At 37.0% G+C, this 25,880-nt stretch overlaps 1 protein-coding gene across 6 annotated transcripts in view; it reads left to right on the top strand.

Moving 5' to 3' along the window:
• HS3ST5 (heparan sulfate-glucosamine 3-sulfotransferase 5) overlaps positions 1–25,880 on the top strand; it is a 286,511-nt gene that overhangs the window by 218,914 nt on the left and 41,717 nt on the right. The window contains exon 1 of one of the 6 annotated variants that reach the window (XM_063813366.1): positions 1,206–1,294. The exons of the other annotated variants lie outside the window; for them this stretch is intronic. The gene's annotated coding sequence lies outside the window, so the exon portion shown is untranslated. Of the gene's footprint in view, positions 1–1,205; positions 1,295–25,880 lie in introns of those variants that run through there. 6 annotated transcript variants of the gene reach the window in all.

The following is a 25,880-nucleotide window of genomic DNA, read 5'->3' as shown; positions in this document are numbered from 1 at the left end:
CACGCCTGTAATCCCAGCACTTTGGGAGGTCAAGGTGGGCAGATCACCTGAGGTTGGGAGTTTTAGACCAGCCTGACCAACATGGAGAAACCCCGTCTCTACTAAAAATACAAAATTAGCCTGGTGCGGTGGTGCATGCCTGTAATCCCAGCTACTTGGAAAGGCTGAGGCAGGAGAATCGCTTGAACCCAGGAGGTGGAGTTTGCGGTGAGCTGAGATTGCACCATTGCACTCCAGCCTAGGCAACAAGAGTGAAACTCCGTCTCAAACAAACAAACAAACAAACAAAAAACTATCTGTATATACACTTGACATTGAAATAAGAGAAAAGTTTTCACTGGCTTAATGATTCAGTATCCAACAATAAATATCACTGCAGATTGGAAGTTCAGAGTATCAAATGTTACAATCTTGTTTAAAACAATAATGTTATGACCTACAAGTCATCCCTGTGTTCCTTGCTTCTGTCCTCACACTTTACCTATAACACACACACTCCTCCAAGGTAGGGAAGTGGACATGGTGGAGGCATAGTTGGTTCTTCACATTGCAGTGTATTTGTAACATATGTTAACAGAAGGGTAGGTTTCACATCCTAGGTGAATTATTCTCTTCCAATCTTGAATTAACAAGGATTGCTATGAATGTAAGAGGGAAAATCATTGAAATAAAAATACCTAATGCCACAATTGTTCCAAACTAAATGTAATCTACCACCCTGTTGAAAATTTAGAATTCCAGAGATTTTCTAACTGGATGCCATAAATACCTTCTCTCTTGGCTCAGAATTCCCTGGGAGTTCTGAAATTTAGCCCCACCCCATGAGGGTAGAGTTTATGTTATTCACACTTGTGTCTCCAGACCCAGACAAAATCTACTGAAAAGTAGGATCTCACTAAATTGTGTGATAGGTGAACTAATGAATGCTTATGTGAATGATGAAATCTTTATGCACAGCCCCCAAAGGTCAGCCTCGAAGGATGATATGGGTATCCTGCAGAGTGGCTCCTGAGGGCTCCAGGTACCAAAGCATGACTCTAAGGGCTCATCACACATTCTGGAAACTGTCAGCTTAGCAAGGCTGGCTAAGCAGAGTGACAGACAATCCCAGCTGGACCTTCCCTTCAAGTATTATGCAAGACAGGTTCATCCCCAGGGACAGGGGGTGATGTCTGGACTGGGTCAGGGAAGAGCCCCAGTCTCGACAAGGAGCGAAGCAAGGGCATAGAAGGTAGCAGCCCCTGGCATCTAGCACCCAGGTGGGGCCTGGGACAGGACTTCCAGCAGGAAGAAGGTAGGACACGCTGTCAGAACTAAGATCTAATATTCATTAACTCCTTATCACCCAAAATTGTATTCCCACCTCCAAAATGTTATTTTTAACATTTGCTAAAAATAAACAAATATACAGATAAATAAATAAAAATAAGCATTCAATTTGTTTTATGGCAGATATGCTAAGGAATGATGTGATAATAACAAAATATTGGAGACAACTTAAATATTCAAATATAGTGGTTGTTTTTTTAAAAATATGGGAAGCCATGCACTAATACTATACAACTATGTTAAATTATTTGTAAATATTCTTTTAACATGTGATTAAGTGAAAAAATAAGGTAATAAATACTAGTATTGTATTTTTTATAAAAAGAAAATTTTATTTATCTACAAAGAAAAGGGTTTGGAAAGTCACAAACCAAGATATTACGAATTTTTTTGTTAGGTAATTAGATTATACATTTTTCCTTTTTCTGCTTATTAAGAAATTTAAATTTTTCTTTAATGCAAAAAATATGTAAAAGAATTAACAGGCAGTAAATTTGTCCTTGATGCACTGCATTACAGAAAGAACTCTGAGTGGAATAAATATCACCTGTCTTTTGGACGTCCTAGGAGTTGAGTTGACACTGTGGTGGTTGCTTGTGTTAGGTGGAGCGAGCAATATCACAGAAACCTCCCACGTGGAGATTTCTATTGTATTTGAAAAGCTTAGAACACTGTTATGTGATGTATAAACTGTGGGTCAGAACAGTGATACAAAAATAATAAGAGTACTTTTGCTTCAAGAAATCCAACTTAATTTAAAGTGACTGGATTCCGATTTATAAGCCTGAGGTACATTAGAGTTTGAAAGTTTTTTGTTTCCTTTCAAATGTACATTAATATTTGGCTCAATGCTCATAGGGAAGCAATTCAGCACCAAAGGTGCATTATTCTTTCAGAATGCTAAAATCAATTTAGCTGTTTGGCTTATAATAAATGCTGAGTTATATTCTCAGATGCCAAAATTCCTCCAATTATAGGTGTACATTACTGGGACTTCTGAAAAAAGAAATATGTAAGACCTCCCTTTTTAATTCGTGGAATTCAAGCCCTAAAGAAAAAGAACAAAATCCTCTTAAAAATAAGAAATTTCTACCCTCACCTATACATTTGTAAAACCAATTTGATCGCTGCTTGTATTTTTAGAGAGGATTTTGTTATTTTTCTCTAAGAGTATCCTTTTTTTCTCTGTTAAGTATTTTTAGACTCTTTTCTGAAAAGCAACTTTGTATCTTCCATGTGACTTACTAGAAAGGTTCTCAAATCATAGCCTATAAATCATTAATGTCCCCTGATTTTCTATAACTATTTTCCAATTGAACTGAAAAAAATGACCAAAATAATCACATAAAGAAGTATTTTGTGTGTGTGAGATAAATCTATTGTTCATTTGACACACACACACACAAACAAACATTTTTAAAATGTAAAAACAGTATATGTAATCTCAAAGTTAGATATGAAAGGCATCAAAGTATGGTTGAAAGAATACAGACATTGAAATCATAGAAGATTGACTTTCTGTCATAGTTTGGACAATTACTGTATAAATGTAGGGCTAAATTACTTCATTTCTCTGTACCTCAGTTTCTCCTGTTTACTCCTATCTAGAGGCTTATAGTTAGGGGAAAAAATCAGGTAAAGGTACAGTCATAATCACTAATGAATACTAAATATTTAATAAATGCTACTGGGGGCTTGTCTGTTCATTGTTTATTTGGGGTTTTTTTGTTGTTTTTTGTTTTGTTTTGTTTTGTTTGAGACAGCGTCTCGCTCTATCACCCAGGCTAGAGTGCAATGGCACGATCTCAGCTCACTACAACCTCTGCCTCCCAGGTTCAAGTGATTCTCCTGCCTCAGCCTCCTGAGTAGTTGGGATTACAGGCACATGTCACCACACCTGGATAATTTTTGTATTTTTAGTAGAGACGGGGTTTCACCACGTTGGCCAGGCTGGTCTCGAACTCCTGACCTTGAGATCCACCCACCTTGGCCTCCCAAAGTGCTGGGATTACTTCTTTATTGTTTATCTCTCTTGCTTTACTGTAAATTTCCTGAGGGCAGGACCGATGTCCTCTTTGAACCCCAACATTTTGACATAATTTCTAACTCCCAGTAGTTACTCGATAAACATTTGTTGAGTGAATTGGTGAAGCATGTAGTATCCAGCAAAGATTGAGGGCTCCTAATCAGGATTATTTGTGACATTATTGTAATCGAATATGCTACATCTTCCCATCCTGCCAGAGTTCCAAACCCTTTTAAAATTTATAATTAGGATATCACAAACATCTCTTCTCTAAATCTTTCATATTCGCTTCTCTAAAAGCCAGAGTGCAATTCTGTGTGCAGTGCTCTCCCTATGTTGGTTGCTACTTAATCTCCTAGGTTTTTCATGTCGTCCTTAACATTACACAGTTCTTCCTTATTGAGGCAGTTTAATTTCAATTTGCAGTTCCCCTCACTGCCTCCCCAACTTTTGAAAGACCACATTGTTGGTTTTAAAAGAAAGGTCACATTATTTTCTGGAAGTCAAGAATTTATCAGATTCTGTCATTTTATCAGAACAAAAGTTCTGTCATCTATCAAATGGATGAGTCTCCCAATGGTGGTCCAACCACCATGCCAGTGTTGCCATCTGTGTAAGGAAAGACTTTGGCTGACTCACCCCAATGAAATAACTTCTCTACTGTCTTGTTTATCTTCCCTCAGGCACTTTGCATTCTACTTTTCCCTTTAGGTTTGTGGGCATCCATTCACTGTGTGCCTCTTCTTATGCTTTGCTATTCTTACTCCTTTAGTGCCTTCGTTCTTTTTGAATCAGGTGAATTGTCTCATAGGGACAGTACATGTTATGCTTTGATTACAAACAACCCTCCAATCTAAGTGGTTTATAATATATGTTTTTCTCTTTCTCATGCTACATATCCATCGTGGCTTGGGTACTCCTGTGTTCCTCTTGGTCTTAGTCCAGGACCAGACAAACAGAACAGCCACTATCTGGAGCATTCCCAGACACCAGACATGGTGGCAGAGAGAAAGAGACCCACATTTCACACCAACTGTTAAAGCTCTCACCTAGAGGTAACATGTGCCATTTCTGCTCATGTTTTATTGGTCAGAATAGTCCTATTCTACTCCTGTCTTCTAAAGGGGATGGAGAAATACTCTCCTACCACCTGTCGGAAAGAAGAACTGTAAACATCTTGTGAAGAGATTAATGACTGAGACATATACCTTTCTATCAATTCATTTTGGTCATGAGGCCTGTCCCACCTGTGGGAGCTCGTATTTACTTCCATGTTTTAAACTTTCAATTTTACTTTATTTATTCACTATATATTCTTGAGTAGAGAAATGAGAATCGGTAGTCAAGATAATGGTAAACAATGGTAATAACCCCATATAATTGCTTTCTTATATATAGATTGTTTATAATGCAGTTAACTCCCATCCTTAAGAAATACATAAAGTGTTTGAGAATCACTGGTCTCCAAGAAAGAACATCAGACTCTTAAAGACAAAACACAGATTTGCCCTTGTGTCTCTTCTTTGTATTACCTGCCTGACTATATATAGATCAGTGGCTCATTTCTATATGCCATTTTTTTTCCGCTGAAAATTATACCTAGCTGTGACTTATGTGGAAGTGGCTAAGCTGGCAATAATTGTATAGATGTCCATACATGCCCCCTCAGAACCTCAATGGTACCTCAAGGTCATCTGCCTTGAGGACTGGTAAATCTGGTCATAATGTGGATAATTTACAACTGGAGAAATAAAGGAGTTCTCCTTGCCATGCAAAGAAGGCCTCTTTGAATGTTGGTGTCGGCATTAATTCCCTTTATGATGTGAGGCAAATCACTTAATTGCTAGGTGTCTTCTTTTTCTGATCCAAGGATAATATTAACATACCTCTCTAGGTCCTTGTGAAGCATAATATATAGAATTGATTGCAAAGGCATTTTCAGCATATGAGACACTATAGAGACATTTGTTGCACTCTGAATTCCCTACGTTGCCCACAGTGCCACTCCTAGAGGTAGATGTCTGGGTAGGGAGTGAAATATTTGAGGGAAGGGGTAGTTATACAGGGCAGAGATGTCTATTTCTGAATTCCCAATTAGCCTAAGTCAGTAATCTACGTTGTGGATTATATCTGGCCTGCTTGATGCACTGATCTTCCTCCTTTCTTTAGGCATTTTCTGGTTTCTTTTTACTTGGCAGAGGAGATAAAATTCAAATTGGTCTTTTTTGCCTGGTATAGTATCTCTAGGAAGAAGTTAGATTGGATGGCCAATTTATAAACAATACCGACAGTTTGGGTTTAGGGTTAGAGTAATAGCATACTTGTTTAGCATTTAACTGTTTTGAAGTGCTTTCACATCATGGATCATTTTACCTGAGACTTGCCATAACTTTGTAAGCTGGGTATTACCCTAATTTACAGAAGAGAAGACCGAGGTTCAAAAGATTCCATATGTTGCCCAATGTCACCACACTAAGAAATGACAAATTCAAACCCATATTTTCTGATTTTGCATGGAGAAATATTTTGTTCCATTATTCCAGGCTACCTCTGTGTTTTCTAGCAGAGATAAGTGATGCCCAGATATAAACCATGATCACATGGAACCAAGACAGGGTTGAATGAAAAATTAGCCCAAAGGAACTTATTATTTGCAGTCAAATTCAAGATATTTTGCCTAGAAAGTAAAAGGAATGAGCTATTTCTTCAAGATTAATTTTAGTATTCTAATGAATTAAAATTAATTCAGTTAATTAATTAGTTATTTTCCACCAGAGCATTCAGCCAGAATGGGGAGGGGGAGGAATTTTGAATTCCTGGTAAAAATGATGACTTGATTTCTTGATGATGATATTAACCAATGACTCAACTTCCATCTCCCCTTCCCCTATAATAATAGGAATAAGGAGAGTTGATTTTCATGCATTCATTATTCATTTACTACCCTTTGCCAAGAAGCGTTAGTCTAATGGATGAAGGGAGGGGGAGAACAAATAAGTAAACAGATTATTATAATACAGTAAGTGCTAAAATGTAACAAAGGATGGCACCAAACCCAAAAGGAAGGGCAGCAATTAAGGTGAAGTAAGCCATTACTTAAACTCATTAAGTAAGAGTTAGGTCAGTGGTGGGGGAAAATGGAGATCTAGCTGTTAGGGCAGAAGCTCCATTAGTTCTGGATGGCAAGAGGATGGGGAAGGAGGTGGGAAGTGGAAGGCGAAGGGCAAAGTAAGAGGTAAGCAAGGGTTAAACCTTGAAAGATATCTATGGCCTGCTAAGAAATTTAACTTTATTCTTAATGCTCTTGGAGATGCTGCTGAAACTTATAAAAATAGAAAGGTCTGTGGGGTAAATGGATTTGGAGACCTAGTAAGTTTGTCAGCTGACTCAAAAACACTCCAGGCTGTTAGTAAAATCCAAGCAAGAAAAGACCAGGTAAGGAGAGGTTATGGTCTTTGCTGCACATCATTTAGCCCATAACCTAGGCAAACTAGAACTGGGGTCTCCTAATTCTTAGGCTGGCATTTCTTTCTCCCATCCCACATTGCCTTCCCATCTCTTTGGCATTTTCTTCCTTTAGAGAATTGTATTCCTTTTGGAATATATGCTGAGCTGCTAGAATATCTTTAAAGGTAATCTCATTCTCCATTAAAAACAGATATTTATCATGGTGATGTTAACATTTAGACAGTTCTTACCAGCAGTCTCATTCGTGTGATCTCATTTGGTTTTCTTCTGAGAACGCTAAAGTCTTTTTACTCCTGTGGGTAAAAATAAAGATACCCTAAATTTCTCTGGTGGAATACTTTAAACTTCAAGCAGTGCCTTTTCTTTATATTGTAGTTTGGAGAATAGAGCAAAAAAAAAATTGTTTTATTTTATGCTTTAGTATCAAAAAATAACTGCTCATTGTTAATGAGAATTATAGGGCCAGTTCAACTGCAGTGATAAGTTCAGGGCATAAAAGATCATATATCAACATGACCTCACTAACCTTCTCTGTACTAAATGACAAACTGCTAGGAATAGCCTTTGGATCAGGCCACAGAGACACTAAAATACTTACCCTTCACCACAGAACTCTATTGAACCCTATCTGTCATTTACCACCGTCAATCATAGAAGCCTGCTTGGATGCTAAACAGGATTTCAAACAAAAAAATAAAAAGAAAGAGAACTTCCTTCAAATAGTTCAACTTTTGATTTTATTTAGTGTCTTTCTGGACATTTGAAATAATGTGGGGAAGGATCACAGCAAGTTAGCCATGCTTTTTGCATTTGTGGAGGGATTGTGTATAAGGGAAAGAGCAAGATTTTCGGGCCAGTGGGATTCAATCTGGCATCTATGCTTCTTTCCCCTTCCATAAGAGGTTAACACTATGTCATTGTTATAATGATAGGACAGATATGTGACATTATTCTTTTCTTTATAGCAGGACTAGACCAAGCTAACAGAGACTTGGTTAGCTTTTTAAGAGAAAGAGACTCATGTAATTTAGCCAAAAGGTTCTGAGACTGCTAACTTCATGCTAGACATACTTGCTGCAAAAACTTATTCCCCAAAATTCAACTAAATGCCATTGTTTCTTGTTTGTAAATGTGTCTATGAGAGACTTTTATAGTTTTCTTAGAAAATCAGAATTAAAAAAAAATATCTTCAGGAAAATGAACATACCCTTCAACCACCATCAACCACTCTAAAATTCATGTGTTACTTTCATGCCTTTTTCATGTGAGACAGAAATATATGGGATGGCATAAAAAATAAAATATATCCTCATATAGGTTTTATTATTATCCTCATAATTTGCCAACTGGGAATTACTGAGATTCCACATTGTACATAGCATTTATGCACTTGATTTCGGGACCAGGACTCTGGTCACTGCAGAAAAAATACTGAACCATATGAACACTGTCCTTGCATTTATAAAGCTTATGAAGATAATATCAAAGGTGATTTGCTGAGTGAATTAATGAAATCACATAACCTTTGTGTTCACATAACCTTTTAACACAAAAAGAGTGCATTTTCCTATGACTGAGTCTAAATTACAGCAAAGCAACTGATCAATACGATTTTTTTTAAAAAGTAACTTGCAGTTTCAACTGCAGCATTTTCTTTAAACATTTTTGTCCTCTCAGTAATATATATTGCTTCATTAATATATTATACTATGATCAATTTAGTCAAGAAAGGAAAAATCAAAACATAAATATTGTGCCAATCATAAAAACATATGTGTAATAATAACAAAATAGACCTAATATCTGCACATAATCAGATTTTAAAGAGCAGTTTTGTAAGTAGGAAAAATGTGTGACTTTATATTGCCAATGACTGAGGCCTCCCAGCATTCCTGTTTTTGCAAATCATGCTGTAAGAGATCACATAATTATATGATCCTATTGGATCTTCAGTAGCTAAGACTCTGTTGAAAAGTTCTGAGAGTTCTTATGTCATTACCATCAAGAAAACTTTAGTAACATCCTATTCTGTAAATCAGAAATGGGAGGGATTATTCCTCCACTTACTGCTAACACTTAAAAGTAACAGCACAATGGATAAAGTAGAAGGTGAGTGCATTGCTAGGCATGGAGGAAAGGAAGGCCTCAGTGAGGCAAGAAATATTTGTGACTCCATAGAAAATCCATCAGTGAGTCAAACTAGTCATAGAGAACCTGCTACATGTTTGGCACTATAGTGGTTTAAAGAACTATAAATTGTTTCCACCACCCAGGTTATTCCATTTTAGTCTCAGAAACCAAAGCAATGCATGTGTAACAAATGCAGAGAAAGCCCACAGCTTGTCATTGTAATGGCAGAACAAAAATTAAAATATAAGCACTCTCAGTTAGGTATAAACTATTCATTTGAGGTAATTATTGCTGTCACTAATCCTGTCACAGAATCAAAGTAGAAACAAAGAAAGATGGGTAGGTACTGCAGCTGGCCAGCCTGATTTCTAACGATAACAATGTAATGATACACAGGCATCCTACTTTCATACTACTTCCAAGGACAAGTAAATGATCACATAAAAAAAAGACTTTGACAGTTATCTTGCCCAAATCTTTCTTCAACCAAGTTAACTCTGGAGTGTTAACTTATAGACTAGCATAAGAGTAGTCATTAAAAAAATTATTGAAACACTATATGCCAGGCATTCTGGTGGGGGCAGGCAGACAATAAATGGATGGTGTTTTAGTTAATGGATCAGTGAGAGTTTGGATACTGATATATGCTATGAGTAATTTAATAGATCAACTTTAGGCTTGCTTGGCTAGCATTAATGAAGTCTTCTTAGAAGAGGTGACACTCGAATTGAAACATCAATGGAAAGAAGGCAGCCATCCATTGAAGGAGAGGAAGATCATTCCAAGCAGAAGGAATAGCAAATACAACTCTCCTGGGTGGAAACAAGCCTGTTTAATGTGAGGGAGAGAAAGGGGGCCAGTGTGACTGGAGTAAATGAAGGGAAAAGTTGTAATAAGGCTGGAGTAAACAGGTGTCCAGTTACATATATTTTCGTAGCACATGCTAGAGTTTAGATTTTTTACTGGTTGCAGTGGAGAGAATTTTGAAGATTATAGGTGAAGAAATAGTTTAATCTACACTTTAGAAAAAATTACTAAGGCCATAGAACAGTGGAGAGTGAAGATAGAAAGGTTATTGCATCCATCCAGGTGAGAGATGAAGAAGAACTGGACCAAGCTGTAGCAGTCTCATCTCTAGATGAAAGAAGTAATTGGACTCAGGGCATCTATGGTGTAGAGACAACAGGAATTACCAGTGCCTTTGGATATGGCATTTGAGGGGAAAAGTGGAATTAAGACTTCAGCATATTTTGCCTGAACTACTAAGTGTTACTGCCATGAGGGAGGCCCCTGAGATGTCAAGAGGGGTGGGATCCAGGACTCAATGGAAGAGATTGGCTTTCAATTGGCTCATGGACAGTTCATCTACTACTATAACATGTGGAAGACAGAACACCTGTGCACCAATAGAAACATTAGGAAAATGGCAGGAACATGTGGTATTTTCCAATTATTTATCATTTTTTTTTGGTAAAGTAAGAAGCATAAGCTAAGAGTTAATTGAGGAAAGGCAGTGATGGAGATTTGAGGAAAGAAAAGTTGTAAAATAATTATCTTGGAGGAGAAGGAGAAGTGTGGTAAGATAGTCTGGAAAAGTCAAGAGGCCAATTTTGACATGTAGCCATATTTAAAGTGAGGTCAACTAGCATGGTGGTATGCTTTTTGCAATAATCAACTCTGTAGATGCTGGCAGAGAGTAAGTAGATAGTCGAATTTAACCGTGAGCATTAGTTTTCTATTGCTTTTATAACATACTCAGACTTAGTGGCTTAGGGAACACAAATTGATTACCTTGCTACAGGTCAGAAGTCCAAACTGGATATTACTGGGCTAAATTCAAGAAGTCAGCAGGGCTGCATTCCTTCTGGAGGCACTAAGGAAGAATCCATTTCTTTGCCTTTTCCAGCTTCTGGAGCTCATCTCTTGGCTTTGTTGATCCCTTGCATCTTCAATGCCAGCAATGGCTGCCATATCTCTGCTTCTCCCTCCTCTGCCTCCCATGAGATTACACTGGGCCCACCTGGATAATGCAGGACAATCTCTCCATCTCAAGGCCAGCTATTACCAACCTTCATTCCATCTGCAACTTTAATTCCCCTTCGCCATATAATCTGACATATTCACACATCCAGGGATTAGCTCGTGGCATCTTTAGGTAGCCATTATTCTGCCCAGCTCACCATGGTTGAGGTTTTGCCAAATGAAGAGAATGGAAAAGAGTGACAGTGTTTATGAGGGATAATTATACAGCGGAACCATGGACTCCAAGCCAAGGAGAAAGTGAGGTTATGAGAAGGACGGCAAGGAGGAAACACACTAGTCATGTAAAGGAGTGATGGGTCTCAAGGAGGTCAGAAAATTTCTGGAGTGGAGTACTGGAATCAGTGAACTGGATGAATAGGACGTGACGGTTGAGGCAGGAGGTTTCAAAATAGGATTTCAGAGATGTAAAGTTGTTGGAGATGGCAAGGTTTTATGAGTTTTGAAACTGAAAAACCCAAGAAAATGAGTAACAAGTCATTTTCCTCTAAAATAAGTCAAATACCTAGCATTGGCCCCAAGGCTATGGTAAGGTTCTAGGGTGCTTATTTTTTAATAGAATATGCACAGTTTATTGATTCCTGAAAAGTAAACCCAGCTTCACATTCTGTTTCTGGCCCCTAGACCTCTATGGAGAGGAAGTTATTCCCCAGCACTAGTTATGTGAGAAGTAGGGAGTGCAGTGCATAGAGAGGGAGTTCTGTCACCCAGGGAGGCAGAGGCCAAAAGACCTAGGCAGGAGACCCATGCTCTGTGTGAGGAAAACAGGACATTCTGTTTGGGGACTACTAAATGGCTTAGAAAATGATGTGCAAATGTTTCCACTAAAGTGTGGTAGAGTTATCTGTGATGTCTTTATGGCACCTAGGGAACATTTAGCATTTAATTTGCTAAGGATGTTCCTATTTTGAACTTAAAACTGTTTCAAGATGTATTTTGCAATACAAATATGTGCCATCTCATTGCACTGTTCATTGAAAGATTTCTCTCTAGTGTACTATGCCCAGAAAGCATTGAATTAGTTATGCTCTATTGAAACCAGTACAAAATGGACTGAGAAGTTTATAGTTTCCATGTCAGATTATTAAAATAACATTTTCTTCCAGGCCCATGCATATACTTTTTTCCAAAGCAGTAAAAAACGATAGTTTACTAAAAATAAGAGGTCAGGTTTGCATATTCTCTATACTTTGGGGGTGAATATGAGTTGGATATGAAATCCAAATAAAACTAGAGGATAGATTAAATGGTGCATGATGTATTCCAAGGTCAAGAATTAATTAAATGTAATTTTCACAATGATATTCTTAGAAAATAGGAAATTGCCCTATGCTTTTTGAAGAGAATGAAATTTGATTGTTTAATTGTTAGAAAATAGTACACTATACATATTTTAAATATTTTGTCAAACTAATAGAAGCCACTACATTATAGAATATGCAAAAACAAGTTGCAGTTTTTAAAAATTCATGTGATTAATTCCATGACACTTTTAATAGCCTCACCTGTCTCATCCCACATCATGCCCTTCATTTACTCTCTTATATCCACTCTCCCCAAACCCTTCTTTCAACTTTTCAATTTTCTAAATATCTATGAAGCCTAGCTCTTCCACAGAAAGTCCTTTGACTGTAAGACCCAAACACTATTCATTTCTGACTTTCTTTTGGCCTTGGGTTTAGTACCACCATTCCAAAGCAAATGGCCTCTACTGGCTAGTTTTCACATTTAACAATTTGAGGTTTGTAAGGACAAAACTGAATTCTTACATGGCTCTTCTCATCCCTACAGAACCAGCCTGGTCCTGGGCACAGAGTCATGCTCAAAAGCATGTTTCATTGATTGATTTAATGGATAATGAATGCATGTCTCAACTCACCACCCAACCTCCAGCATACTCTAGCTGCCTTTTAATAAACATCTAGTATGAAATTCATTTTGTGATGGCAGTGGTGACAGTGGCAGGGAAATAAAATAATGTATAGACTCTAGGCCACAGTTACATATTTCATCAACAACAATTTTAATTACTTTTTGACAGATTAATTTGAAGTAGGCTAAGGGAAAATCAAACCAATTCTCTAATAAGCCCTCATCTATCAAAAAGTCATCCCAAGAGGTGAATATTTTGTATGTAAATGTGTGTATATGTAAATGGCATCACTGTAGTCCATCGTTTCTGGGTCCCTGCCCTTGAGGAGCTTACAGTAATTCTGGTTTGAAGAATGCCATGGCATGTTGAGAGAGAAATCATTATATTATGTCCATTTGACCATTATATAAGTCCAGCTAAGTTGGGATTTTTGTTTATGTTTTCTGCAGTTTCTCTTAAAAGGTAAGAACCATGAAGGCAAAGACTATGTCTGCACTGTCCCTTGTTGTAGCCTTCATAGCTAACACAATGCTTGCATATAGTAGGCAATAAATAAATATTAAATTAAGGCAGAATTGCCATTTGACATAAAGAAGACTGGGGAGTGAGAAAGGGAGGGTAGTCAGTACGCTCTAAGACTGCAAAGGTAGCACACACTGTGGTAACATGGTGTATTATCTACACCTCTCATGAACAGCAGCCATGGACCAGGTCCTCCCAGAAAGGAGAGCGATGAGGGTCCAGGGATATCCATTACCCAGGAAGCAAGACATGGCCAGAGAGGAAGGGAAGGAGTGCTGTGCTGCAGCCAGACAGCTGGAGCTCATGAACACCAAGTATCTGTTAAGACTGGCCCCGGGGAAGTCCAGCCTTGGCTCCAGAGCTACTGGATTTTGGCAAGGAAGGTTTTTAAATTCTTGGTCCCACTGAACAGGCAGATGGAGGTGAGCTTCCCCAGCCAAACTGGGCTCCTGAGCTGTGGATCTGAAGGTAGAGCCCCTAGGGGATTTCACCCTGAGGAAGAGTCCTCAATGGTCAGCAATTTTGCTCTTGGTATGAAAAAATAATACATAAATGCATATATATATATATACACACACATATAGATACAAACACCTTCCGCTTAAACCTTTAATCACTGCAAGGGTTGCTTCTGTTAGGAGAGTAGTGGAAGACTTTCAGATACATTTTTTTTTTCTTGAGACAGGGTTTCACTTTGTCACCCAGGCTGGAGTGCAGTGGCACAAACACAGGTCACTGCAGCCTTGACCTCCCAGGCTTAAGCAGTCCTCCTGGCTCAGCCTCCTGAGTAGCTTGGACTACAAGCGCCTGCCACCACATCTGGCTAACTTTTGTATTTTTGGTAGAGATGGGGTTTTGCCATGTTGCCCAGGCTGGTCCCCAACTCCTGAGCTCAAGCCATCCACCAGCCTCAGTCTCCCAAAGTGCTGAGATTACAGGAGTGAGCCACTGTGCTTGACCAGTTACATTTTTAACAGCTTTATTAAGGTAGACTTGACATATAATAAATGGCACATATTTTAATTGTACAATTTGATAAGTTTTGACATATGTATATACCTGTCACTACAGTCAAGATAATGAACATATCCATCACCCTTTCCCCCTAAAATGTCCTTATGCCTCTTTGTTATCTATTTGTGCCAGTTAATGTTTTATTACTTCTCAGCTCCAAATGCATTTTTTGCCTGCTCCATGAAAATGGACCTAGGTCCTTTAAATATTTTCCCTTTGGAGCTGTCAGCATGTTGAGCTTTGTCGGTAGAGGGCGCCGGAGAGATATTACCAGAGGAAAGGGTTTCCCTTCTGGGTTCCAGTGTGTGCACTGGACAGGCTCTTCTAGGGGCCGGCATCACCAGGTGGCCAGAAGCTCCCTGCAATACGTCCTCGGGCATTTTCATAGGTGAGTGCCTCTGATGAGACACGTTCTATGAACAGCTCCTCTGGCACCCTAGAAAGTGGATTTCAAGCAACTTGCACCAGTGCTGCAGCCAGTTCCTTTGCTGTCTAGTTCTGTATTTCAACCTTATTGAGGCGGTGGCAGAGGGGCGAGGAGTGGGACTTTTTCTCGGGTGCTCTGCCTCAGCATTCAAAAGCGTAGCTGCTCCTTATAGCTGCTATTCCTGTAGAGTTCTCTTTACCCCTGGTTGCTCCAATCCCTTGTTATAGTTAGTAATTCTTTATATTTTCTCTGTTTTAATTACTGTACAGATTCCCTCTCTTGATTGGACCCAGACCGTATCTACCTTCTCATATATCTATATCTACATGCACACACGCACACACATCTGTTTATATCTGTATACCTATATCTGCCTTCCCATGTGAATTTCCATATGAATTTTAGAACTCCTATCAATTTCTACCCAAAAAAGCCTACTGGAATATTGATTAGAATTACACTGAATCTATAAATTAATATAAGGAGAAATGACAGATTGGCAATATTGTGTTTTCTAACCCATAAACAAGTTATACTGCTCCATTTATACATGCATCTTTAATTTCTCTCGATAATGCTTTTTAATTATCAGTGTACAGGTTTTGCATATTCTTTGTCAAATTTATTTCCTAAATACTTCACACATTTATGTTATTGCAATGACACTGAAATTCATATTGATCACTGCTAGTATATAGAAATACAGCTGAGTTTATATGCTCAACTTGTATTCTGCAACCTCACTAACTTATTCTAGTAGCATTTTTATAAATTCCATCAGTCTTTCTATGTAATCATGTCATCTGCAAACAAAGACAGTTTTACCACTCCCTATCCAATCTGTCTTTTCTTTTTCTTGCCCGTCGCACTGGCTGGAACTTTCAAAACAATGTTGAGTAGAAGTGGTAAGAACAGACGTTGTCTTCTTCCTGATTTTAGGAGGAAAGCATTAAGTCTTATTAAGTATGATGTTAGCTGCAGGTTTTTTGGTGATGATCTCTGTCAGATCAAGGAAATTCCCTTCAATTTCTCATTTGCTGAGAGTTTTCATCAGAAATGGACGTTGGATTTTCTCAGATGCTTTTTTAGCATCTACTAAGCTGATCATATGGTTTTTCTTTTTTAGTCTGTTACTCTGATAAGTTACATTATTTGATTTTCAAATGTAAAACCATCCTTGGGATAAACTCCACTTGTTCATGATGAATTATTTTTTAAATGTTTTTCTATTTTTCTTCTCAAAAAGTTAGAATATAAAACTTTTGGGAAGGGGAAAAAACAGCGAGGAAAATATGCTGATGCCTTCTTAATCTCTTACTCAATTTTAGTAAGTAATTTGAGCTTACAGGAAGAATAGAATCTATGTTTGCTTCCCATTACTTCTCAGTATCATTTCCAACCCAAGTCTTTTTGTTCAGTTTCTGAGATGGGCTTAATGAATTTTTTTAAATATACCATTTGTTGGTCTTCTAATTTTAGCATCAGAAACAAAGTCTGAGATGTGATAAAATACATAACAATCTTATAGAACTTATATCTTACCTGGTAACTTTTCTCCAATAGAACTAATATTCAGGTAGTTTTTCCTTGTTAATTATTTTCTAGGAATAGATGATTGTATGTGTTCTCAGAACCTTGTCTTGATTTTCAACTTTTATACATTGTACCTTGCATTTCATAATTACCTTGAATAAGTGATTTCAGTAATGGTATAAGCTTCAGCTCTAAATCAGCAAGGAAGTTTTTTCAAAAGGAAAGTTTTAACTTCATGTTAAATATTCTCCCAACTTCTAGACAGTCATTTTACTATAGTTGCCACAAATCAATACCTTATTTTCATGTACTGCATAAAAGTTGTTATAGATGTATTTTTTAAAGTATGGATATGTGCCCATTATATGTAGTTTTTACTCTGTACTGTTATTTACAGAAAAGTACAAATAGAATATATTGTAAGTGGGAAAGGGAGAATTTCTTTTTTCTAGGTCTTTTTTGTTCAATTCAAATCAAGGAACATTTATGGAATGCCAACTCTACACAGCGTTCTTTTGTTAATAGTATTTCTTAATTTGTTATCCTTTTCCTAAGTGACAGTATTTTATCATTTTATTCGATAGGTCTATTTTAACAGAGAGATGGCTACTCTTAGATTAGTCATATGATGGATGATAATGTAATTTATTTCATTCAAGTAGGGATAGTTCGTGCATTTCTGGGAATCTCATTATCTTGAAAACTTTGCCCTATTATCTTCTTCTTTTCACGAAATTACCTCCTTAGCTTAATTACAAGTGTAGTGTTTTCCCACAGGCAATATAATATCTACTTACCCTAAATACCCCAAAGTAAAGAAAACTTGGAGCATTAAGTAAAATTGATTTGTTGAGCCCAAATCGAAAACAACATTACGGCTTACTGGTTAATCAATGTAAATTTCACTAATGCCACAAGGAGTCAAATCCATTTGTAAAAGAACATGTGTGCAATCTATTTCATAAACTTGTATCATATGCAATGTTAATTTGATCTAAGGTAGTTCTGTGAGACAAAAAGAATATTACCCCAAAATGCTCTATTTAATCATTGTATAACAAGAGTTATGCCCAGTTATGGCAGGAGATGTGCACAGAGCTATGTAGAAACGTTTATTGACACAGAAAACAGCTGTTTATAAATTTGATCAGTTAGTTATTATAGCAAATTTATAGTGCACTTATCCTAAGGAAAATCTACTCATTAGTGACCACAAGAATAAGAAGTCCCCACTTTTTACCAAATTTAATTCTTGAAAATTGTTTCTAAGGTGACAACAATATTTCTCCACAGGCAGAAAATGTTACTGTGGTTACATTTCCCGATCAAATAAATATTTGGTATCAAATAAATAAAAAATATAATCAATATTATATCACAGTAGCAAAGATACAACAAATATAAACTTCTTCCGTGAGATAAAATGGTAAAATTATCCTGCCAATCATATAAAACAGCACCGATTAACTAATTACTTGCTCCTCAAGAGGTCAAAAATCCCACTCCCTGTACACATAATTCCTAACAGTGCTACTCTACTGTGTGGTTACCTAAAGTAGCATACTAGCTGTAACATGCTTTGGCTAAAATTTTACTGACATTTCTTTGGCTTAGAATTTAGGAGGATTTGGAGGGATTATATATCACTTTTCAGTGCTCCTGAAGCTGTCCATAGACATTTGAGCTGCTGCCTTCTTTTTCCTAATGTATTTTTCCTCTAGCAAGCAAAAGTGTTCATTCATAATTATTCCTTTGACCTTAAAACCGCCTCAAATAAGGTAGGCACTGGTTACTCAGTGGTTCTATTGACAGCTATGAGAGTAGTTTACACTTTACTGGGAGATCATAGGAAAAAAAAAAATCATCAGGTCATTAGCACAAACTTTTTTTTTTCCTTTTTCTGTGGATGTTTGAAAGTGCTCTTGTAAACCGCAAAGATGACTGGTATCCCAGAGCACAGGTACCTGCTTCAAAATCTGTCAAAGTTTTAAGTGGATGGACAAAAGTGGTAAAAATTGAGGTTTGGGTGTTCACTGAGCCTGAACTGAGGAAAATGATACACAACGCTACAAAAAATGAGTCTCGTGACATAACCCTTAATCCATGGGTAACTTGAACCAAAAGTATTCTCCTTCTTCTGTATATTTGTTCTCAACCCCCAATTCCTCATAACTTTCTAAGTAAGTAGGGTGAAAAGAAAGTCAGGGCTGCCTAGGGAAGCTACATTTGCTTCTCAAGGCTTGCACCTGCATATTTCATGCCCGACATGTTGCTGAACACAACCGAGTAAAGTGCCAGAATAAAATCAGCTCTGTCCACGTGGTACCAGGAATGCTGCTGAAACGAAGGTAAGTAGAGGATTCCACAGGATCCAAGACAGTCCAGGGAACTGGGACCAATTCTGGGAAACCTCAAAGCTGAGCATATTTGAAGAAAATGCAGAGTAAAATGGCTATGGGCTGCCGGGAGGCCTGGATTTGAGATACCAAGCACCACTGATATAAACACTGACGCTCAGAAAAAGAAATGATGAGTGTGTATTTGTGTCCCTTGAGAACTAATTTAATTTATAATTATTCACCAGAGATAAGAGGCAAGGTATGTCTACTTGCTGGATATCTGAATTTACACAGTTCTCTAGTCATTAGTATTTTTTACAAATATACCACTCAGACTAGGGGTCAGAGGATCTGGGTTTAATTCCAAGACCTGTCACTTATCTGTCATGATTTTTGTAGCTTATAAAGATCTCTACAGTTTAAACATTTTTTTTTAAAGTCTAGCACTCCCCCTCCCTGGATAACAGGATTGTTTTAAATACCAAAAGGAATGAAATACTTAAGAGTGCTTTGAAAATTAGAACAATAGGCCGGGCGCAGTGGCTCACGCCTGTAATTCCAGCACTTTGGGAGGCCGAGACGGGCGGATCACGAGGTCAGGAGATCGAGACCATCCTGGCTAACAAGGTGAAACCCTGTTTCTACTAAAAATACAAAAAAAAAAAAAAAAAAAAAAAAAATTAGCCAGGTGTGGTGGCAGGTGCTTGTAGTCCCAGCTACTCGGGAGGCTGAAGCAGGAGGATGGCATGAACCTGGGAGGTGGAGCTTGCAGTGAGCCGCCACTGCACTCCAGCCTGGGCGACAGAGACTCCGTCTCAAAAAAAAAAAAAAGAAGAAGAAAAAGAAAGAAAGAAAATTAGAACAATAAAGAATACAGTTAGGCTTGAGACCAGGAGTTTCAGACAGGCAACAGAGTCAGACCCTGTCTCTATTTAAAAAAAATTAATTTTAAAAAAAGAAAGAGAAAGAAAGGAATATAGTCAATCAACAAGAAATGTATTGCTGACTATGTTCTCTGAAGTCAACTAGCTGATGTTCATGAGCTTTTCCATCATGTCTTGTAATCATCTATACAATTATTTAGTTAATATTTGTTCTTAAATCAACTCATTTTTCCCCTTTTGCACCCACATTACTCTTATCATAAAACATAATATTCATAAAATCAGAGGTCGATGTGTTTATCATTTTTTTTAAGCTTTTAAGAGTCAAGGTCTTGCTCTGTTGCCCAGGCTGGAGTGCAGTGGTGTGATAATAATCTCTAATTCCTGAGCTCAAACGATCTTCCTGCCTCAGCCTCCCAATAATTTAATACGTACTAAAATGAATTCATACTTATTAAAAGTTTTAAAAGTTCTGTATATCATGCCTCAATAAACACTGCTAGGGAAGAAGAAGGCCTTAAAATGCAGGCAAGTAGCTGAGACTGAACAGGGTAAGAAACAGAAGCCATAAAAGGGTTGAACAATTGTTATTTGATCCTTTTTCAGATAGCATCACTCTCCTCTTTAAAAGTACAGTATTGATTTTTAACTTAAGGTGAGTTAGAAATTTATTTTGAAAATTCTCTTTTTCAAAAAAAAATTCTTTACAGTCACTAAAGTCATCTGGAAGTGTAGAATCTGAAGAAAAATTTTTATTTGAGGTTTAAAATTTTATCTTGGTCTGGAAACTTCTGTTTTGTCAAAGGAAGGGGTGATATTGGCACATTCTGGAGTTCAGAATTTTTCTGTAATGCGTGCTTAAAAAGCCAGATTTTAAACTTTTTACACAGCCCTACCTGTGGCTCAGCATGTTAGCATTATGATGTATTTTAAGGATGGAGTTTGAAGTAAGATTATAGTGTGTGATTTTTGGCATAGGCAAACAATCCAATAAACTGAGCGTTCAAAAAAGGAAAACAAAGACCATGTAAATCTCTTCAAGCCAGAATGTCTACCTCTTGCTTCCTTGGGTAGAGCTACTGTGGTCAAAGTTTATTACCTTTAAGTTATCCCTGTCTGTACCCTCCTCAATCATGGCACAATTCTCCCTGGGCATCTAAGGCATTGGAGACCCATCATGGTAATGTTCAAAAGGTCTAGAACACCAGTCCTCCTGCTCCAGATGGGGGAAAGTAGACAAACAACAGTGAGCTCCTCCGGATCCACAAATCAGCTCCCATTTCAGTGCCGAATGACAGAGATTCCGGAACCAGCTTACATTCTGGGAATGGCAAAGACCTCAGGTAGAAAGAACTATGTGCAACCATTTCCAAGCCAGGAGTGCAGTAACATATTGAATGGTTAGGCAGTAGAGGCAACTCTGCAGTTAATACACATTCTTTAAACTTTTATTTTAGGTTCATGAGTACATGTACAGGTTGGTAATACAGGTAAATTGTGTGTCACAGAGGTTTGGTATACAGATTTCACCACCCAGATAACTAAGTATAGTACCTGATAGGTAGTTTTTAGATCCTCACCCTTCTCCCATCCTTCACCCTCAAGTAGGCCCCAGTGTCTCTTGTTCTCATCTTTGTGTCCAAGTGCACTCAATGTTTAGCTACTACTTATAAGTGAGAACATGTGGTATTTGGTTTTCTGTTCCTGAGTTGGTTTGCTTAGGATAATGACCTCCATGTCCATCCATGTTGCCACAAAGGACATGATCTCATTATTTTCTATAGCTGCATAGCATTCCATGGTGTACATGTACCACATTTTCTTTACCCAGTCTACCGTTGATGGGAACTTAGGTTGATTCCATGCCTTTACTATTGTGAATACTGCTGTGATGAACACACGTGTGCATGTGTCTTTATGGTAGAATAATTTCTATTCCTTTGGATATGTACCCAATAATGGGATTGCTGGGTCAAATGATAATTCTGTTTTAAGTTGTTTGAGAAATTGCCAAACTACTTTCCACAATGGCAGAACTAATTTACATTCCCATCAGCAGTATATAAGCACTCCCTTTTCTCTGCAGCCTCACTAGCATCATACACAGTTTTCTTTATCGAAAATATTTTTGGAGCTTTTGATATACCCACAGGCACTGTAAATCAACAAAAGGGGCACTCTGTCCTCAATTACATCATTCTTCAAAATTTTTTAACCACGTGGTGCTTTTTTAGGAGCATGTGAGGAGAATAGCATCCCAGGAGAGTCCTACTCTAAAAAGATACTGCTGTTTGGGACAATATAGATATAATGCAATATCATATAGGAAGTTGTCTTTTTGTATATTTTTAAAACATGTTACTTCTGTGCTTTGGAGTTGCCCTAGATAAATATGTTGTAAACCTTTGTGAGTATCTGCTTATTCGGCTTAATAACCCTTTTGTGGCTTTTGAATAATGTAAGAATTTGATTCATTATTTAGAAATCTGAGTTGCTGCAGCAATGAACCAGATATTACATTTAATCGAGACTGCCAATACTGCACAGATTGCCAGCCTCACAGGACATCAGACCTAACTGAACTTTCCTGCTAGTTTTAGAAAAAAAGACAGAAAAATAATTCACTTCCAAAAGTTAGAGAAAACACTTTGCCAATTACTAGTGACCCTTGATGTGACTTTTAATTTATAGAAAGGCCCAGATTAATTGTTTTCAAACCAAAAGCTATGACTCTTAGCTAGCACTTTAATTTTAAACAAATCTTCTCCTCCGTCTTGACTGTGAGATCGTACCTATAGAGTGATAAGCCTTCTAATGATGCCTGGCATAGTGTCAGCTTTTGAAGCCATATACTGTGTATGTTTTGGAACTAAATATTTCTTCTTTCCATTGACTCTTGACCCCCTTAGAACAACTGTCACCTTCTTCAAATGCTTTCACTAAGTAAAAAGTCAATTGGCTGTAAGTGGTGATGAAGAAAATGTCGTGTGATTAATGCTACAGTTTAGGCTGTTGTGATTAGTCACAGGAAAAACAGTTAAACTTCCTCCCCCAAGAAACATGGTATGTTAACGGCAAATGGCCTGCCTCAAGCCCAATAGGAAGAAATAGTTGGGCAGTGTTAAAAGCTGCCTATTGATTTGTGCCCCGACTGAAAGCCATGTGCTGATGTAAATGAAAATGTGTCAAGAGTTGATATCGATTTTTTTTTTAAATCAGACCATCTCTGGGGAAATACTGCTAGCCATACTACTGCTCGTCTATGAGTGAAATAAGGTTCCTTTCCACAAGACTACACATGTCCAGACATCAAATTTTTCTCTTTAACCGAGGTTTGGTAGGATGCCTCTCTATCGTCTGCAATCTCTGCGTGGAGAACGTGACCCAGAGACTATAAAGATTGTCTTGATGAAAGACATGTATGTGGGGAAGGGTGTGAGCTCATGCCACCTATCTACACATTGGTCTGTTTGTGTATGGTTCATAACACACATGTAGGCTTCAGCTAGGAATTGTCATCCTATGTCTCCTAGAATAAATCATTGTAGAAGAATAAATTTATTTTTAGAAAATTCTATCCAGAGAGAACCACAATATAGGATAAAAGGTAAAACATATTAGAATATGAACCATGAAGTTGGGGTCTTTCTTTTCCTTCAGACTGTAGGAAAACGAGCCATATTTTTTTCCATTTCTTAGGAGTTATTCCCTGAGCTGTACCTTATTCATAGACTGCAGTGCTTGTAAATATTGACTAACTATATATGAAAAGGCCAAGAGTCATAATAATCATGCAGCTTTGGGTCATATCTGTGGGGATTTCAGCTGCCTAGGTAAGGCTGCACTCCTGATTCAGCTGGGATAAAGCATGGACGCTAATATTAGGCTATTAGAATGGAAAATTAGTGCGGAAGAGGAGAGGGGTCATCACCTAGCAATATATGTGGATTATTTGGAATCAACTACTGGGATTAGAGAAAATCCTAATAAACTAATAAGGGATATGGTCTTTCCCTCCATGCTAGCTTAGAGAGCTGAATCCACTTAGTTTGATTTATTGGCCTTAGGTACAGACACATGATGAAAACTTCACTTTGCAAATTGATTAACTTTTTGTTGATTACTCGATGACGTTTGCAGTACTCTAAATTTTATGATCTGTGTGCCTTGTGCTCCAGATTAAAGGAAAAACAATGATCTGAAATAGACCTTAGGGAATAGGAATTACTATGATGAGACAATTTTATACTGAAAGTTCTGCATTAAAATTTAGGAGTCTGTAACAAAAACTTTCAGAAGACAGTTTGTTACTAGTAACTGGGAAGACAAATGAGGTCTTACAAATGATCTAAGTAGATGGAACTTTTCAATTAGAGCTGCTGCCTTAAAATCCTTAAAATTAACTTGTACTTCTTAAAACAGGTGTAGCTTGCTGGCCCTGTAATTTGACTAACAAGCTAAGGCTTATGACTGACCCTCTAGTGTATTCCTAAGGTGGCTATTTTCTGCAGCATGGAAGAGCAGCCCTTTCTGCAACATGGAAGACCAGCGCTGACTCAGAGATCTTTGCCTATCTATCAGGAGTTCTAGACCAGCTCTTGACTGCTCCACCTCCCATCATTTCTTGTATTGTTATTTAACTTTGGGTATATATTTATTATCTCCAACAGGAGATTAAACTCAATAAAAACATGCATTATAGTTCATTGTGTTGGCACCAGTGCATAAATTCATAACTGCTCAAGGAAAAAATACACAAATATACGTACACACATGTACACATATATGTGTGTATGTATATATTTTTAATGCAAGATGAGCTAGCCTTCCTATGACATTAAATTATTTAATCACTTTTTACACTGAAATCAAAAAAATACACACCAATGGCTTTACACAGTTATTTATTCTAAGATGAATGCAAATTACCTCAGAAGATATTATCCAGAATAACAATAAATGTTTATTCTTTCTTCTTACGGTTTATATAGCTGCTTAATATGCCCATTCATCAAGTATTTCCTAGTTGTCTTTCACGCTCAAGCATATAAATATATAATTTCAAATATATAATCATTTTCAAATATATAATTTAATATTATATATTAAAATACATATTTGATAGTGATAAATATATACATATCATACATATATATGTACTTGAGGAAAAATAATTTGAGAGTGGCCATAAAGTCTGAAAATATAGACAATATTAATTTATCATCTATATGTAATATAATATTAATACATTATTTGGTATATGTTGTGTTTCCAGGTTTAGTGACCACTCAGTGTTTGCAAATATATTGTAAAGGTATATACATTTAACAAATTAACTGATCTTCTGATTTTAACTTCAGTTACCAAGTTGAAGGTTTTTCTTTACTTGCTTTTTTTGTTTTAAATAAAAGAAAGCAAATGATTTTAGGAAGAGAATTGTCACAGCCAAAAACTTCCAGGTTAAGCAAAAGATCATAATAACTTTATCTTACCAACTACCTTGAATGTTTTAAAGTATGTTCTTCACTCGCTTAGTAAAACGTCTGAATTAGAAAGCTTATATTACCATTTAATTCCCAGCCTTTCCTTTCAGGGGCCACCCTCACTTTTCCAAGTACTATACTAGTGAAAGAAGTAGAGAAGTAAATGTCTGTACACGAGTCATGCATTTGTCTTTTGATTGTAGAGAAGAAAAAGAAAATACATATATACACATATAAACCTAAAAATAAGAATGAATTATTTGCCAGCCCACAAAATTTTTCACTACTCCATTTTTGTCCTTTAGGGGTAGAGTTAGTTAAAAATCTGTTTTGTAAATTTTGGTTTGGAATTAATAGGCTGAGATGGGAAACCAGAAAATAATGAGAATATATACTATACTTTGATTTTTTTTAAAAAAGGAAAGAATAAGGAAGTAGAGCTCAGGAAAATTACCTTCCTTTTCTCATTCCCTAAATCTTCTATCCCCAAAATAATTTTGATTACTTCAATTCAAAGTGCTTATATTTTCCAGAGCACAAAATAGACTCCAAATATAGTTCTATACAGAATTTTATATATTTACGCCACAACATTTGACAGTCATAGAAAAATATAAGAAATATGCAACACGGAATTCTTATAATTGGAACATATTTGAAAGCATGGAAACAAACATAAATTACAATATACAATATAAAGGATGCTAAATACCCAATATTTCCTTCCCTGGTAATAATGCTTTTGTTTTAATATGTTTTAATGTTCCTAGGAAAAGTTGTTAAACAAGTTTTGCGTTTTGCGTATCTTAGAA

The sequence above is a fragment of the Pan troglodytes genome, chromosome 5 (genome assembly GCF_028858775.2).
Source record: "Pan troglodytes isolate AG18354 chromosome 5, NHGRI_mPanTro3-v2.0_pri, whole genome shotgun sequence".
Taxonomy (NCBI): Eukaryota; Metazoa; Chordata; class Mammalia; order Primates; family Hominidae; genus Pan; species Pan troglodytes.
The sequence above is the reverse complement of the archived record's forward strand: the minus strand, read 5'-3'. Positions and strand labels throughout refer to the sequence as shown.